Here is a 17,520-nt window from a genome sequence, read left to right on the forward strand (position 1 = left end):
TTAATTGAATTAAGATTTACTGAGCTGGCTGGCCCTGCTGGTATAACCTGATACTGATACTGACATGCCTTGTCATGCCATTGAATGCAAAAATAACTACATCAAATAATTATCATCAAACAACATTACACTAATTTACTGTAATAATATCAGCAGAATGTATTAAACCTGGTCCTTCCTTACAGTATATTTTTAAAACCTTATCTCAAGCACATCACGGGGTATCATTCCATATTAACATAAGAGGCATACATGTTTAACACATGTTAATAATAGATACCATTACAATAATTGTAATGAAATTGGCAATGATGATAACTATATATACACAATAATTCAAAGCCACACTAAATGTATTGGGTAAAGTGCTATAAATGTAATGTCATGTAATGTTTTAAACTGTATATAACTGTCTTAATGATGCTGGATCCCAGGAAGAGTAGCTGCTGCCTTGGCGATCTTTAAAAAAATACAAATACAAAGCCAAAGGTTTTTACAGTCGTAAAAAAAACACGGAAATGATTCTGTGTTGAACAAAAGGTCCATGTTATGGAAATAACGCTTGCTACTTACACATAAGGAATTATCTCAGTCTGTGTCCAAAATGGCATCCTATTCCCTATATCGTGTGCTACTTTTGGACCCAAGGTCAAAAGTAGTGCACTATATAGTGAATAGGATGCCATTTGAGAAACACATCACTGTGAAAAATGGCTACAAGCTGAACAAGCTACACCACAGATCAAGCAAGTCTGATTTTTAACTCTTACAACAACAGGGAATTTTAATTTCGCCTCCGTTGTGTAATCTGTATTACATTACCTCATCGCAAGATCAGATATCTTACAAATGTTTAAAATTATTCCATTTCAGCTCGGCAATAGTACTCTAATTGGTCAAAGTCAAGACATAAGTCGGACAAAAATGTAAGGATTGGGGATAGTGTAGGCTGGCGCTCCGCTGTGCCTTTAGATGATACAGTATAATGAACAACTTTCAAAGGACATGAACACACACAGAAGGTCAGTGCTAGGTGTCTGTCCCCGAAACCACAGCTCTCCTCCTCTCAGCACCCCCACCTCCTTTTTGGAGTGCTTTGAACTTGGTGGGCTCAAAAGTGACTGGGAACATTTTTGTCTTTTTCCTTCGCCACTCAGATGTTTTCCACTGAAGTGCTTTAAAAAAAAATCTCAATGCCTCACAGAAGCTACTGAATCTGACTAAGCCCCGCTGTAGATTTTCTTTTGGCAACTTGGCTCATGGTAAAAAGCCTAAAGAACAAGAAGAGAACAAACACCACTAGAACCACCACCACAAAAAGCTAATCCACAAAACAACTCTGCTTTTGCGACAAAACATCAGTTGGCAACAAGGGGCAAGGCGATCAACACCGCAAAGAAATCCTCAAAAGACAAGGACACTGTTTGTGAAATGAAAGGCAAGGAGGTACTCCTTCTCTCCGTTGTTCCCTCCTATTCCTCCTGAATCATGTTGGTTTCCATAAGAAAGATGGCATGCATATTCCGAGTGGTGAGCATCCCCAAGCATGAAGAAGCAAGGGAGATTAAAGGCATAAGGCGAGGGTGCACCTAAAGGTCCCGCCACCATTCTCGTTCGAGTTCCAACTCTGAAACAATTACCTCCTGGGCTCAATTAAAACAGCACCACAGTGGGCCTGATGGCAGGGGTGCTTACAGTGAGACAACATGGAGAGGCCCACTATGTGTGTATCAACGTTTCAAAGGTACTCAAGGGCCAGAAAGGGGAGTGCTATCCTGCCTTTGAGGGATACGCATGGGGAAGTGCGCACACACACATGCAAAGCAGGCATGTGCAAGAACATGCAGACATGAAAACACACACTACATCTTAAGGAAACCAACTCACACAGAAGGGGAGAGAGATAGCCTGAGACTGATGTGACTTTGATTTTGTCATTCAAATGCATGGTCGAGAAGGAACCTGCAAGTAAGCATTTCTTTGGGCGTTGTATACCAATTGTATCCCGTACATACGACAAATAAAAACTTGAAACCATAAACTTAAAACACACACATCCTTGAGTGATCTCTTGTGCTAGCCGCTGTGATTCTATGTGTCTTGTTCTGAAAGGCAGACGGATGGGCATACAGTAGAGGACTCTAGGGGTCTTAATCTCACTCCTTATGTGTTGGCCCCCCTTTCGCGTTCCATCATCCTCAAGCGATGATTCCTCCATAAAGGCCCATTCAGTTGACTGTAAGGGAACCTGCTGTAGGCCAAGACGAGTTCACCTAGTCCTTTCACTGGGGACTGAAAGGCACTGGGCGCAGTTTGGATTGGTTGGATTCAATGTCATAGATGTCAGGTGTTGTTGGGAAATAGTTGTTGGGAAATAGTGTTTGTTTATTTGAATGGATGTTTTTTCAGACATCTTGTTTCTCTCTTTGTTTTGGAAGTGATTCAGGTACTTTTCCCAGGTACTTACATGGTGGATTTATAGGGAATGGGTTAGAATTATGTTGGGCAACTATTGTATGTGTGTGTGTGTGTGTGTGTGTGTGTGTGTGTGTGTGTGTATGTGTGTGTGTATAGTGGTTTGTGTGTGTGTGTATAGACTTTTTGTGGATTTTTGTTGTTGTTGCTTTTCCTACCGCCTTTCCTACCGCCTACAACAAGTCTTTTTTCTAATGATTAATTGTAATGCAACAATTCTCCAACATTACCACATGAACAAATCAAGTCAATACATGTTTTTGGAAAAACTGAAAAGGATGTAACTTGATCAACATTACAGTAAGTGAGGTTTTAATTCAACCATATCTCTAGATACATCCATTTGTCAGAACTGTCATTCCCCCGTACAGTAGTTCAACTGATGCGAGTTGAATTCCCATGTGTTGCTTTCCTATTGAAGGGCATAAACAACAGCATTTGGAGTAATTTACCTGGAGTAGGCCTAAGCCCTAGGGACTTCCAAAGGTGAACTCCTACTTAGCTACCATCATTAAAACTCCAAATCACTTAATACTCAGATAAACAGCTCAAGCTATTAGGTTGGGTAATACAGCACTTCGGAAGAGCACGCATGAATAAGCAACGATCCAAATCATAGAGGATAAATGGAATAAATTCAAATACCCTTTGGAAAGATCACCATGAAAAAGGTGTTATGTCAGACAGAAACACATGGAGTAGGTCTGGAAAACGAAAAGCGGGTTCAAGTATTAATACAAAATCAGTTGATGAAGGATTTAACATGATTAAAAAGAGGACAATAATTGCAACCTTTTTCAATGATAAAAATGACTGAGCCATTAACCTGCAGTGAAGCAATCTCCTCTATCGTTAATCCTGCTGGTGTTCTAGCGGTGTGTATGTGTAAGTCTGCCTAAATGCGTGCACAAGTGTGTGTGTGTGTGTGTGTGTGCATATGTTTATTTGTGTGTGTGTGTGTTAACAGGAGTCCTGATGGAGACAGCTATTGTAACCACCTTTTCAAACAATAGGGCATCCTCTGGGTATTAATAGCATATTAATCCAAAAATATCAGACCGTAAACCCAGCCTTCCAAAAAGCCCACAGACCTCTGTCTAGGTACCAACCAGCAGTCCCGTCTCCTTTTAGCTATAGAGTGGCTAGATTTCCCTTGACAAAATTTAAACCAGCTCCGACTTGTCACTTTATTATCTCTTCAACTGAATGATTTATTGTTTGTGGAAGGAGAAGGAGAAACGAAAGAGAGCGAGAGAGAGAGATTACATTTCCAGCCACAGCGGAGACTCTTTCTCTAACTCCCTCTGTCCAGAAAAAAGGCTCCCGACAAACAATAATGTCAGCTGTAATTGATCAGAGGTCGGCGCCCGGGCCTTGGGTAAAAGCTCCACTATTTAAGCGACAATCAGCGCTATCTGGGGCCGAGCGGCCTCTTCAGACACTAGGGCCAATGAAGCTGTCTAACTCTGCTATTTACCTTCTTTTAACTGGAAAAGGGGATGAGATGTACTGTATGAGACAGCAAGGGCTAGAGAGGATCTCTCCTGGCCTCTCTCTCTCTCTCTCTCTGTCTCTCTCATTGGTGAAGTAGGAACGTGCGAACGTCTGTGGAATGCGTAATTGGTTGCATGCCGCAGCCAAAGCTGAGGGATCCGTACGCTAGCTAATTAAATGGCTTGTTTCAAGCCTATCTGTCTTTGTTTTAGCAAGGTGCTCAGGGCTTCGGAACAATGAATTGGTAAATGCTGTTGTCAAACTTGAGCTCATTCGTATGTGGTCAGTCCCTTTGATTTGGATTGGGAAAGACACAGGGTTGATTTGTACTGTGTTGTTAAGTCTCTTTTTGCATTCATGGTACAGAGACGTGTTTCTCTTCTGATCTGTCGAAATCTATAAATGGCACCATTTTACTTAAACTGCTAGAATTACTTCCTGTGTATAAATATACAGTATTCACATACTCCAAAACAATCTAGGCTATTCTACTAATTAATCTCATAAAAATGCCCACATGTTGCTGGTGCATTTCTCAGATAAAGGTGAAGGCTGTGGTGCACACACATGGTCTATAGGTGTGGGACTTTTTTGTGGTTGTGTTCAAATCAAATCAAATCAAATTTTATTGGTCACATACACATGGTTAGCAGAAGTTAATGCGAGTGTAGTGAAATGCTTGTGCTTCGAGTTCTGACAGTGCAGTAATATCTAACAAGTGATCTAACAAATTCACAACGACTACCTTATACACACAAGGTTAAAGGGATGAATAAGAATATGTACATATAAATATATGGATGAGTGATGGCCATGCGGCATAGGCAAGATGCAGTAGATGGTATAGAGTACAGTATATACATATGAGATGAGTAATGTAGGGTATGTAAACATTATATAAAGTGGCATTGTTTAAAATGACTAGTGATACTTTTATTACATCCGATTTTTCATTATTAAAGTGGCTAGAGATTTGAGTCAGTATGTTGGCAGCAGCCACTCAATGTTAGTGATGGCTGTTTAACAGTCTGATGGCCTTGAGATAGAAGTTGTTTTTCAGTCTCTCGGTCCCAGCTTTGATGCACCTGTACTGACCTCGCCTTCTGGATGATAGCGGGGTGAACAGGCAGTGGCTCGGGTGGTTGTTGTCCTTGATGATCTTTTTGGCCTTCCTGTGACATCGGGTGGTGTAGGTGTCTTGGAGGGCAGGTAGTTTGCCCCTGGTGATGAGTTGTGCAGACCAGACTACCCTCTGGAGAGCCTTGCGGTTGTGGGCGGAACAGTTGTCGTACCAGGCGGTGATACAGCCAGACAGGATGCTCTCGATTGTGCATCTGTAATAGTTTGTGAGTGTTTTAGGTGACAAGGCAAATTTCTGTTGCGCCTTCTTCACCATGCTGCCATCTGGGTAGGCAGCCCTGCTAGGGTTAACACGTTTAAATGTTTTACTCACGTTGGCCACAGTGAAGGAGAGCCCACAGTCTTTGGTAGCGGGTCGTGTCAGTGGTACTGTATTATCCTCAAAGCGAGCATAGAAGTTGTTTAATTTGTCTGGGAGCAAGACGTCAATGTCCGCGACGGGGCTGGTTTTCTTTTTGTAATCTGTGATTGACTGTAGACCCTGCCACATACGTCTTGTGTTTGAGCAGTTGAATTGTTGGGGGATTTAGTTGGGTTTTGCACCCAAATCCCATAAGGAAACAAATGGCTAATGAAAAGAAAATGGGTTGCGTCCTAAATAGCACCATATGTCCTTCATAGTGCACTACTTTTGACCAGAGCTCTATGGGCCCTGGTCAAAAGCAGTGCACTGTAGGGAACAGGATACCATTTAGGATACAGCCAATGGCTCTGAGGCTGTGGGTACTTTTAGTGGTCTCCCAGTACCATACAGTATATCTTTACTGTAAGTATTAATCTCTTTAGAATGCAAAAGCACAGCCCTATGAGGACGATGGGCCATTAAACTCCATCAGAAGGGAGAGGAAGCCATAGGAAATATACAATAAAAACCCAGCCTTCATAAACATAGTGTAGCCTGGTATTGTGGCAGTGCTATGGGCTGTTTTCCTCTATGTATACACACATACACACATACACACACACACCCCTCCACATACTCACGCACACATACAGAGGGCATGCTCAGTCAAGGCTGGTGAGTCTTGTAGCTCATTAATGGGGTGAGGGAGGAAGGTATTGGTCTTTGATTTAGCTACCCACAGACTGTGTGTCATTGAGGGGTACTTTTAAGCCTTTTGTGTTTACTCCCTTAATGTTGAAAGTAAATAAACCATCTTGGCTTTGTTAAAGATTGTGTGTGCTATACCTTTATAAAAACAAATGTAACCTTTATTTAACTAGGCAAGTCAGTTAAGAACAAATTCTTATTTACAATTTTGTCCTGCCAAAAGGCAAACGGCCTCCTGCGGGGACGGTGCTGGAACAAAAAAGAAACAATAAATATATAGGACAGAATACACATCACGACAAGAGAGACACCACAACGCTTCATAAAGAGAGACCTAATACAACAGCATAGTAAGGCAGCAACATATGACAACAATATTACATTTACATTTAAGTCATTTAGCAGACGCTCTTATCCAGAGCGACTTACAAATATGGTAGCAACACAACATGGCAGCAGCACAACATGGTAGCACCTCAGAGACACCAATACTCCTTAGACGGCCAACAAGAGCAGAATGGTCTACCGTATCAAAAACTTTGGCCAAGTCAATAAAAATAGCAGCACAACATTGCTTAGAATCAAGGGCAATAGTGACATCATTTAGCACCTTTAAAGTTGCAGTGACACATCCATAACCTGAGCGGAAACCAGATTGCATACCAGAGAGAATACTATAGATATCAAGAAAGCCAGTCAGTTGATTATTGACAAGTTTTTACAACACTTTTGATAAACAGGACAAAATAGAAAAAGGCCTTTAACAGTTATGATCAGCTTGATCTCCCCCTTTAAATAAATGATGCACTGTGGCTGCCTTCCAAGCAATGGGAACCTCCCCAGAAAGGAGAGACAGGTTAAAAAGGTCAGAGATAGGCTTGGCGATGACAGGGGCAGCAAATTTAAGGAAGAAAGGGCCTAAACCATCTGACCCAGATGTTTTTTGTTTGTGTTTAAGGAGCTCCTTTAGCCCCTTGGACTCAGTGACCGCCTGCAGGGAGAAACTTTGTAGCGGGGCGGGCCTCTCATGTGTGTACGTGAGACAACCTTCCGTCCTCTCACATATACACTCGGTTACACACATGACGGTGGAAAGCTATTTGCACAAACAAAAAGGTGTAAACATGTAAACGTACATGTGCAGACACACACTGAGACAATTATGTGTAAATGTCTCCAAACAGTACAGTACAGCACACACACACTCACAGGCACACACATAGTCACACACACCAATCCCATAGCAAATGGCTACATTAGCAGCTCATTCACATCAACAAACGGAACTGTGGGTTTGTTTACCATGTCGTGATTAAAGAGATACACACACTTTCGAATGTTTCACGTGGGAACACTTGCAAACTTACGTCATGTAATGTCATGTAATTTAATGTTAGAGAAAGTAATGATAGGAAAACATGTTTGGTTTGATGAGGTAGCATAATGACTTGCCTCCCCCTTGACCGGTATGCACACATGTACGCACACACACATCCAGTTTAGCATGTGGTAGGAATTACCCAGGAGACAGACCATATTGTTTCTCCTGTAAGTGTATAAAAATGCATCCGCCAGCCGCCTACTCCAGATGACTGAGACTTGGGATCCAATCAACTGCAGATAGCGCTTTTCCACGGATATCTCGCTTTCAGAACTGTGTTTGAAATAAGGTGTCAACTCCCTCTATCTGGGATAATCAATCAAATCATACACATTTGATTGATTGATTGATTGATTCAATCCACATCACACTACTTACAAATCAAATATATTTACATTTTACATTTAAGTCATTTAGCAGACGCTCTTATCCAGAGCGACTTACAAATTGGTGCATTCACCTATAATATCCAGTAGAACAAACACTTTACAATAGTGCATCTAAATCCTTTAAAGGGGGGGGGGGTTAGAAGGATTACTTTATCCTATCCCAGGTATTCCTTAAAGAGGTGGGGTTTCAGGTGTCTCCGGAAGGTGGTGATTGACTCCGCTGTCCTGGCATCGTGAGGGATATTGTTCCACCATTGGGGTGCCAGAGCGGCGAACAGTTTTGACTGGGCTGAGCGGGAACTGTGCTTCCTCAGAGGTAGGGAGGCGAGCAGGCCAGAGGTGGATGAACGCAGTGCCCTTGTTTGGGTGTAGGGCCTGATCAGAGCCTGAAGGTACGGAGGTGCCGTTCCCCTCACAGCTCCGTAGGCAAGCACCATGGTCTTGTAGCGGATGCGAGCTTCAACTGGAAGCCAGTGGAGAGAGCGGAGGAGCGGGGTGACGTGAGAGAACTTGGGAAGGTTGAACACCATATGGGCTGCGGCGTTCTGGATGAGTTGTAGGGGTTTGATGGCACAGGCAGGGAGCCCAGCCAACAGCGAGTTGCAGTAATCCAGACGGGAGATGACAAGTGCCTGGATTAGGACCTGCGCCGCTTCCTGTGTGAGGCAGGGTCGTACTCTGCGAATGTTGTAGAGCATGAACCTACAGGATCGGGTCACCGCCTTGATGTTAGTGGAGAACGACAGGGTGTTGTCCAGGATCACGCCAAGGTTCTTAGCACTATATTTTAAAAGTCCTTTATACATCAGTGGATGTCACAAAGTGCTTCTACAGAACCCAGCCTAAAACCTCAAAGAGCAAGCAATGCAGGTGTAGAAGCAGCTGCAAGTAAAACTATAATTCTGTTCAGATACTTCTGTCATGGAATATATATGGAGTATCTATCTGTGATTTGATGATCATTACATTTGTCAGAAACAAAAACATGATGATATGACTTTCATAAGGTCTCACTCTTTCTCACAAGATACTTCCACAAATTCAAATTTTCCAATTGAAACGTGTTTGAAAATAACAAGCCACACTAAATGTTGACCCTAAATTACCAATGGCAGCATCCATGTAATACAGTAGGCAACTTGAGGGATAGCGATTCTATAGACCAGAGTCATGTTCATTGGGCACCAAACGATAGAAAGCCGACTGAAAAGTTGAGAGACTACCTGAACTTGTCCAGTAAGAAATGTTTATTTTCACTTTCTGTTGCATGCACACATACAAATACAGACACTCATACACCAACACATGCGCGCATGCATGCACACAGACACAAACACAGGCATACCCACACACAATCCATTACTTGCAGCTGTTACTACTGAGGGTGGAATATATCCCCGGCCAATCAATAGAGCTCTCCTCTCGATGGCAGTGACAACCCAAGCAGACAGAGAGATGAAGTCCATGTGATACTTAGCAAAAGGCCTCTCCCTGTTTTAAAAAGATTGCTTTCAGTCAATTGGCGAGCCATTTGACTCATGCTCCCCAAATGAAATATATTGATGAACGCTATCAATCACGCCCCTCTCCGCCGTCAAATTACCTTCGTTACAAATGGCACCCTATTCCCTATGTAGTGAACTACTTTTGAACAGTGTCCATCGGTTTCATAGGGAATAGGGTGCCATTTGGGGATTGGTTTGATTGTGCTGGTCTCCAGATCATCTATTTTAATTATAAAATTAGCTTCACTCGCTCTGGCCTGTTCTCTCCATCCATAACCATTGGTCCTTCAGAGAAAATGTGTACAATCTGTCATAATGCTAACGATTTCAATGCATTGGATGATGTGATGTCACTTATGTGAATATCGCAAATGCAATTAGGTGAAGTGTGTATTATTTTTATTCATATTTGTATTATATTAATTTATATCTGAATCGGAGTGATGTGTAAACAGTAATGTTAAAATGAACAACTTAAATCCATTTGTCTATAGGTTTTTAGAAATGTGTCTTAACAGTAAAAACCTGTTTTCTCTCGACATATTTGTTGAAGGAATTGAAACACACAATTGAATAGAAAGGCCTGTTTGTTCACAGTGTGAAGGTTGAATTGAATAGAAATGCCTGTTTGTTCACAGTGTGAAGGTTGAATTGAATAGAAATGCCTGTTTGTTCACAGTGTGAAGGTTGAATTGAATAGAAATGCCTGTTTGTTCACAGTGTGCAGGTTGAATTGAATAGAAATGCCAGTTTGTTCACAGTGTGAAGGTTGAATTGAATAGAAATGCCTGTTTGTTCACAGTGTGAAGAACATCCAGTAATTGTGAAATTCTTTAACTCTATCTGAACTCCTTCTCTTTATCTTACTTCCTCTTGGTGTGTGTATGTGTGGCTATATGTGTGGTGATGTCTGGTTGGAAGAAACGTGTGATGTACCATAGTTCAGTACCCCTACACTGTGTCCGTATTTAAATCAAGGGGGGATGTATTCTATAACACTTGAAAGGCCCTTCATTGAGCACTGAGCATGCATACAACATGCATACCTTTATAAATCCAACAAGCCCAGCCACAGGACACAATGATATCATCCTATATGATACACATACAGTATTGGAAGGTCATGGATAGTCATGATTATTGTCCACATTCCAACACTACCATGACATCATCATTATTCTTATAGATCCATTTATTATGCAACATAAACATGATAAATCTGCTCTGTCACGTTAATCACAGCAAGGTGATAATAAACTAGATGGTAACTTTACATGAAGTAACGTTGCGGGACTTGCATTAGCTCTTTAAAAGTATTTTTGAGGCAGTGGATGAAGTTTAAAAAGTTTTACTTTACTATTTAAAGCAAAGTGGTTACATATTGTCAATGTTAAATTAGTCTGATTATTTTGATAGACTACTACAGAACCAGATAAAAGTTTAGACACACCTTCTCATTCAAGGGTTTTTCTTAATTTTTACTATTTTCTACAGTGTAGAATAATAGTGAAGACATCAAATCTATGAAATAACATATATGAGATCATGTAGTAACCAAAAAAGTGTTAAACAAATCAAAATATGTTTTATATTTTAGATTCTTCAAAGTAGCCACCCTTTGCCTTGATGACAGCTTTGCACACTCTTGCCATTCTCTCAACCAGCTTCATGAGGTAGTCACCTGGAATGCATTTAAAAAGTATATTTGTGATATTTCTTTCCTTCTTAATGCATTTAAGCCAATCAGTTGTGTTGTGACAAGGTAGGGGTGGTATACAGAAGATAGCCCTATTTGATAAAAGACCAAGTCTATATTATGGCAATAACAGCTCAAATAAGCAATGATAAATGACAGTCCATCATTACTTTAAGACATGAAGCTCAGTCAATCCGGAAGATTTCAAGAACTTTGAATGTTTCTTTAAGTGCAGTCACAAAAACCATCAAGCGCTATGATGAAACTGGCTCTCATGAGGACCGCCACAGGAAAGGAAGACCCCGAGTTACCTCTGCTGCAGAGGATACGTTAATTAGAGTTAACTGCACCTCAGATTGTAGCACAAATAAATGCTTCACAGACTTCAAGTAACAGACAAATCTCAACATCCACTGTTCCCAGATGAGACTGTGTGAATCAGGCCTTCATGGTCGAATTGCTGCAAAGAAACCACTACTAAAGGACACCAATAATAAGAAGAGACTTGCTTGGGCCAAGAAACACGAGCAATGGACATTAGACCGGTGGAAATCTGTCCTTTGGTCTGATGAGACCAAATTTGCGATTTTTGGTTCCAACAGCTGTGTCTTTGTCAAACGCAGAGTAGGTGAATGGATGATCTCTGCAACTGTGGTTCCCACCGTGAAGCATGGAGGAGGACGTGTGATGGTGCTTTGCTGGTGCCACTGTCGGTGACTTATTTAGAATTCAAGGCACACTTAACCAGCATGGCTACCACAGCATTCTGCAGCGATATGCCATCCCATCTGGTTTGAGCTTAGTGGGACAATCATTTGTTTTTCAACAGGAAAATGACCCAACACACCTCCAGGCTGTGTAAGGGCTATTTGACCAAGAAGGAGATTGATGGAGAGCTAGATCAGATGACCTGGCCTCTACAATCACCTGACCTCAACCCAATTGAAATGGTTTGGGATCAGTTGGACCGCAGAGAGATGGAAAAACAGCCAAGTGCTCAGCATATGTGGGAACTCCTTCCAGACTGTTGGAAAAGCATTGAAGGTGCAGCTGGTGGAGAGAATGCCAAGAGTATGCAAAGCTGTCATCAAGGCAAAGGGTGGCTACTTTGAATAATCTAAAATCTAAAATTGTCACGCCCTGACCAGGTGAACTCGGGTATTTTGGGTCAGGGTGTGTCATGTTGGGTATTTTTCCTTGGTTTGTTTTATGTTTACGTTTTAGCCTTGTGTTGGCTCTAGGTGGGTTATTTCTAGGTTGGGTTCTGTCGATTCCCAATCAGAGACAGCTGTCGCTAATTGTCTCTGATTGGGATCACATTTAAGTTGCTGTTTTCCCCACACTGTTTGTGGGGTGTTGTCTCTTTGTCCGAGCAGTTAACGTATCGGCATTTTTCTTGTTTTGGTGTACGTGTTTATTCCAGTGTGTTGAATAAACATGTGTTCGCTCCCAGCTGCGCTTTGGTCCGCTTCCTCATTACCTGACGCCGAACGTTACAGAACACCCCACCGAACCAGGACCAAGCAGCGGGAGGAAAAGGAGCGCGAGAGATGGGCTCGCGAGGGGAAGGAGTTCTGGACCTGGGAGGAGATCAAGTCGGGGAAAGGACCCTGGCGGAAGGATTCCCAGGTCGAGGAGGTAAAGCCAGCCGGTGGAAGGAGTCGCAGGCGGCGGTCAAGGAGGCCCAGAAGACACCCCCAAGATTTTTTTTTGGGGGGGGCTAATGGGGTGGTCCGGAAGGGCAGAGGAAGAGCCCAGACCACTGCTCTCGTGGGGGATGACGGCGGAGGAAGAGACGGAGATGAGGCAGTTGATTGAGGACCTGCAGAGGGAAGATCTGGAGGAGGAGCCATGGTATGCGGAGTTGCGCGCTGTGTCGCCAGTGCGCCCGCACAGCCCGGTGCGTCAGGTGGACATGCCCAGCACATGCCATGCTAGGATGGGCATCCAGCCAGGACGAGTGGCTAAACCGGCTCCACGCTTCAGTTCACCAGTGCGTGTTCACAGTCCTGTCTGGCCCGTTCCTGTTCCCCGCACCAAGCCATGGGAAGCGGAGTTGCGCGCTGTGTCGCCAGTGCGCCCGCACAGCCCGGTGCGTCCGGTGGACATGCCCAGCACATGCCGTGCTAGGATGGGCATCCAGCCAGGACGAGTGGCTAAACCGGCTCCACGCTTCAGGTCACCAGTACGTGTTCACAGTCCTGTCTGGCCCGTTCCTGTTCCCCGCACCAAGCCCACGGTGCGTGTCCACAGTCCTGCCCGGCCCGTCCCTGCTCCCCGCACCAAGCCATGGGAAGCGGAGTTGTGCGCTGTGTCACCAGTGCGCCCGCACAGCCCGGTGCGTCCGGTGGACATGCCCAGCACATGCCGTGCTAGGATGGGCATCCAGCCAGGACGAGTGGCTAAACCGGCTCCACGCTTCAGGTCACCAGTACGTGTTCACAGTCCTGTCTGGCCCGTTCCTGCTCCCCGCACCAGGTTAGTGGTGCGTGTCCGCAGTCCTGTCCGGCCCGTCCCTGCTCCCCGCACCAGGTTAGTGGTGCGTGTCCCCAGTCCGGCCCGGCCCGTTCCTGCTCCCCGCACCAGGTTAGTGGTGCGTGTCCCCAGTCCTGTCCGGCCCGTCCCTGCTCCCCGCACCAGGTTAGTGGTGCGTGTCCCCAGTCCTGTCCGGCCCGTCCCTGCTCCCCGCACCAGGTTAGTGGTGCGTGTCTCCAGTCCGGCCCGGCCCATCCCTGCTCCCCGCACCAGATTAGTGGTGCGTGTCCCCAGTCCTGTCCGGCCCGTCCCTGCTCCCCGCACCAGGTTAGTGGTGCGTGTCCCCAGTCCTGTCCGGCCCGTCCCTGTTCCCCGCACCAAGCCCACGGTGCGTGTCCATAGTCCTGTCCGGCCCGTTCCTGTTCCGGTCGACGACTCCGCTCCGGAGCCTGAGCATGCCGCTCCACAGTGGTCCAGTCCGGGCCAGAGGGGTAGGGTTAAGGTGAAGGCGGGGGAAAGAACATGCCCGGGGCCAGAGCCTCCACCGATTGTGAGGCGCCCACCCGGGTCCCCCCCCTAATAGACTTAAGTTTGGTGCGCCGGGAGTACGCACCGTTGGGGGGGGGGTTCTGTCACGCCCTGACCAGGTGAACTCGGGTATTTTGGGTCAGGGTGTGTCATGTTGGGTATTTTTCCTTGGTTTGTTTTATGTTTACGTTTTAGCCTTGTGTTGGCTCTAGGTGGGTTATTTCTAGGTTGGGTTCTGTCGATTCCCAATCAGAGACAGCTGTCGCTAATTGTCTCTGATTGGGATCACATTTAAGTTGCTGTTTTCCCCACACTGTTTGTGGGGTGTTGTCTCTTTGTCTGAGCAGTTAACGTATCGGCATTTTTCTTGTTTTGGTGTACGTGTTTATTCCAGTGTGTTGAATAAACATGTGTTCGCTCCCAGCTGCGCTTTGGTCCGCTTCCTCATTACCTGACGCCGAACGTTACAAAAATATATTTTGATTTGTTTTTTTGGTTACTACATGATTCCATATGTGTTATTTCATAGTTTTGATGTCTTCACTATTATTCTACAATATAGAAACTAGTCAAAATGAAGAAAAACCCTTGAATGAGTAGGTGTCCAAACTTTTGATTGGTATGATATATCAAAGAGGTTTATGCAATCACACTGGTCCTGATCGCTCTGCGAGTTTTAACATTTGAATGACGTCTTAAACACTGTAAGAGGATTAGCATTCCAAATAATAATAACAAGAAGAAATATGACAAAGATTTAAAGTGGGGACAACTAATGACACTAGCACTGACTCTCCTGCATCTTTGTTGCTTTGTTTGTTGTGAAACGACCCTATCAACATCATCAACATTCAGACGTCACAGCCCCATGCATGCATATTTCAATACAATATTCCACATTATTTCACATTACTCAAAAACCTGCAAAGGCCTGTTGTCAGTGAAAGGTTGGAATGTCATCTATTACACAGTATTACATTGACACCAAGTGACACTGTCTTTTCAAATTGCCTTGATCTCTCCCAAAGGTCAGCCCCTATCCCTGCTAAATGCAACCTGACAGTGGATGATACAATGGGGACAGCCCGACACATGCATCACCCGCTGCATCAAAGCCCTCCAAATTAATCACTCCAATTAATGAAGAATGAAGCCCTAATGTTGATGAGGGCTGACAAGTCGACTAGTCAGTTGTTTTCATTTAGCCTCACCCTATTGTGGTGAGGTAACCACAAGAGACAGTTGTACAAATATTTGCATGACATGAGGTTTCTGTAGTGTCCCACACTTTCTTTCTCTGTCTCCATCTCTTCCTCTCTCTCTCTCAGCTCTAATAATAATGCCACACCACCACTGCCACACAATATATGATAGAACTTGATGTGGATCATTATGGGAATTATGATTAATCAATTAGCCTTGTTTTTCTAATCTATTTCTGCATTTGTCTGCATTTGTTTGTATTGAACATCAGCCCTCCACACATTTTCCCAACCATGCATATTCACATTTTAACGGAGATGCTTAACAGCCAAACGCAAGAGGAATTAGAATGAGGACATTTGACTTCATTAAAAGACAAAAAAAGATTATCGAGTTTATCTTTTGAAATGACTATTACTAATGTGTGTGACGCTTTCTGCTTTATCTGTTACCTGACTCCCCTAGGCCTGAGTCACTAATAAAGAAATGGGGAGGGCTCAAGCCCAGGAGAGAGGAAGAAGAATGGGGGAGAGAGAGAGAGAGAGAGAGAGAGAGAGAGAGAGAGATCAATCCTGCACTACAGCTCTGTTCAGTCGACAGTATATGCAGACAGACAGAATCTATAGGCTGAACAGAGCTGTTCAGCAGGATTGGTCTCTTTCTCTCTCTCTCTCTCTCTCTCTCTCTCTGTTGATCTTTTGGGGCGATATGCAAATTGAAGTGGGTCTAGAGTTTCTGGGATGATGGTGTTGATGTGAGCCATGACCAGCCTTTCAAAGCACTTCATTGCTACAGACGTGAGTGCTAAGGGTCGGTAGTAATTTAGGCAGGTTACCTTAGCGTTCTTGGGCACAGGGACTATGGTGTTCTGCTTGAAACATGTTGGTATTACAGACTCGGTCAGGGAGAGGTTGAAAATGTCAGTGAAGACACTTGGCAGTTGGTCTGCACATGCTCTGAGTTCACGTCTTGGCCTGTTTAAAAGTCTATTGTTCTAAGATACCAATGCTAAACTAAGCTAACCTCCTACAGTACTGCTAACCAGGCTAACATCCTAGGCCACAAGTGCTTACAAGGCTAACATCCTAGGCCAAAATTGCTAACCAGGCTAACATCCTAGGTGAGCAGTGTTAACCAAGCTAACATCCTAGGTCTCCTGTGCTGACCAAGCTAAGATCCTAGGCCAGCAGTGCTAACCAAGCTAACATCCTAGGTCTCCTGTGCTAACCAGGCTACAGTTCTAAGATAACAATGGTAAACTAAGCTCTTACGGTAGGCAATCAGTGCTAACCAGGCTAACGTCCTAGGCCAGCAGTGCTAACCAGGCTCACGTCCTAGGCCAGCAGTACTAACCAAGCTAATGTCCTAGGCCACCAGTACTAACCAAACTGACGTCCTAGGCCACCAGTACTAACCAAGCTAACATCCTAGGCCAGCAGTGCTAACCAGGCTAACATCCTAGGCCACCAGTACTAACCAAGCTAACATTCTAGGCCACCAGTACTAACCAAACTGACGTCCTAGGCCACCAGTTCTAACCAAGCTAACATCCTCGGTCTCCTGTGCTAACCAGGCTACAGTCCTAAGATACCAATGGTAAACTAAGCTCTTACGGTAGGCAATCAGTGCTAACCAGGCTAACGTCCCAGGTCTCCTGTGCTAACCAGGCTACAGTCCTAAGATACCAATGGTAAACTAAGCTCTGACAGTAGGCCATCAGTGCTAACCAAGCTAACATCCTAGGCCAGCAGTGCAAACCAGGCTAACGTCCTAGGCCAGCAGTACTAACCAAGCTAATGTCCTAAGCCACCAGTACTAACCAGGCTAATGTCCTAGGCCACCAGTACAAACCAAGCTGACGTCCTAGGCCAGCAGTACTAACCAAGCTAATGTCCTAAGCCACCAGTACTAACCAAGCTAATGTCCTAGGCCACCAGTACTAACCAAACTGACGTCCTAGGCCAGCAGTACTAACCAAGCTAATGTCCTAGGCCACCAGTACTAACCAAACTGACGTCCTAGGCCACCAGTACTAACCAAGCTAACATCCTAGGCCACCAGTACTAACCAAACTGACGTCCTAGGCCACCAGTTCTAACCAAGCTAACATCCTCGGTCTCCTGTGCTAACCAGGCTACAGTCCTAAGATACCAATGGTAAACTAAGCTCTTACGGTAGGCAAT

The 17,520-nt window shown here is 44.4% G+C and overlaps 1 protein-coding gene across 2 annotated transcripts in view; it reads right to left on the reverse strand.

Annotated features, from left to right (window-relative positions):
• The window catches only part of dachd (dachshund d), a 348,937-nt gene that overhangs the window by 113,922 nt on the left and 217,495 nt on the right, over positions 1 to 17,520 (reverse strand). The gene's annotated exons all lie outside the window — the stretch shown is intronic.

This window comes from Salmo trutta, chromosome 20 (assembly GCF_901001165.1).
Source record: "Salmo trutta chromosome 20, fSalTru1.1, whole genome shotgun sequence".
Taxonomy (NCBI): domain Eukaryota; kingdom Metazoa; phylum Chordata; class Actinopteri; order Salmoniformes; family Salmonidae; genus Salmo; species Salmo trutta.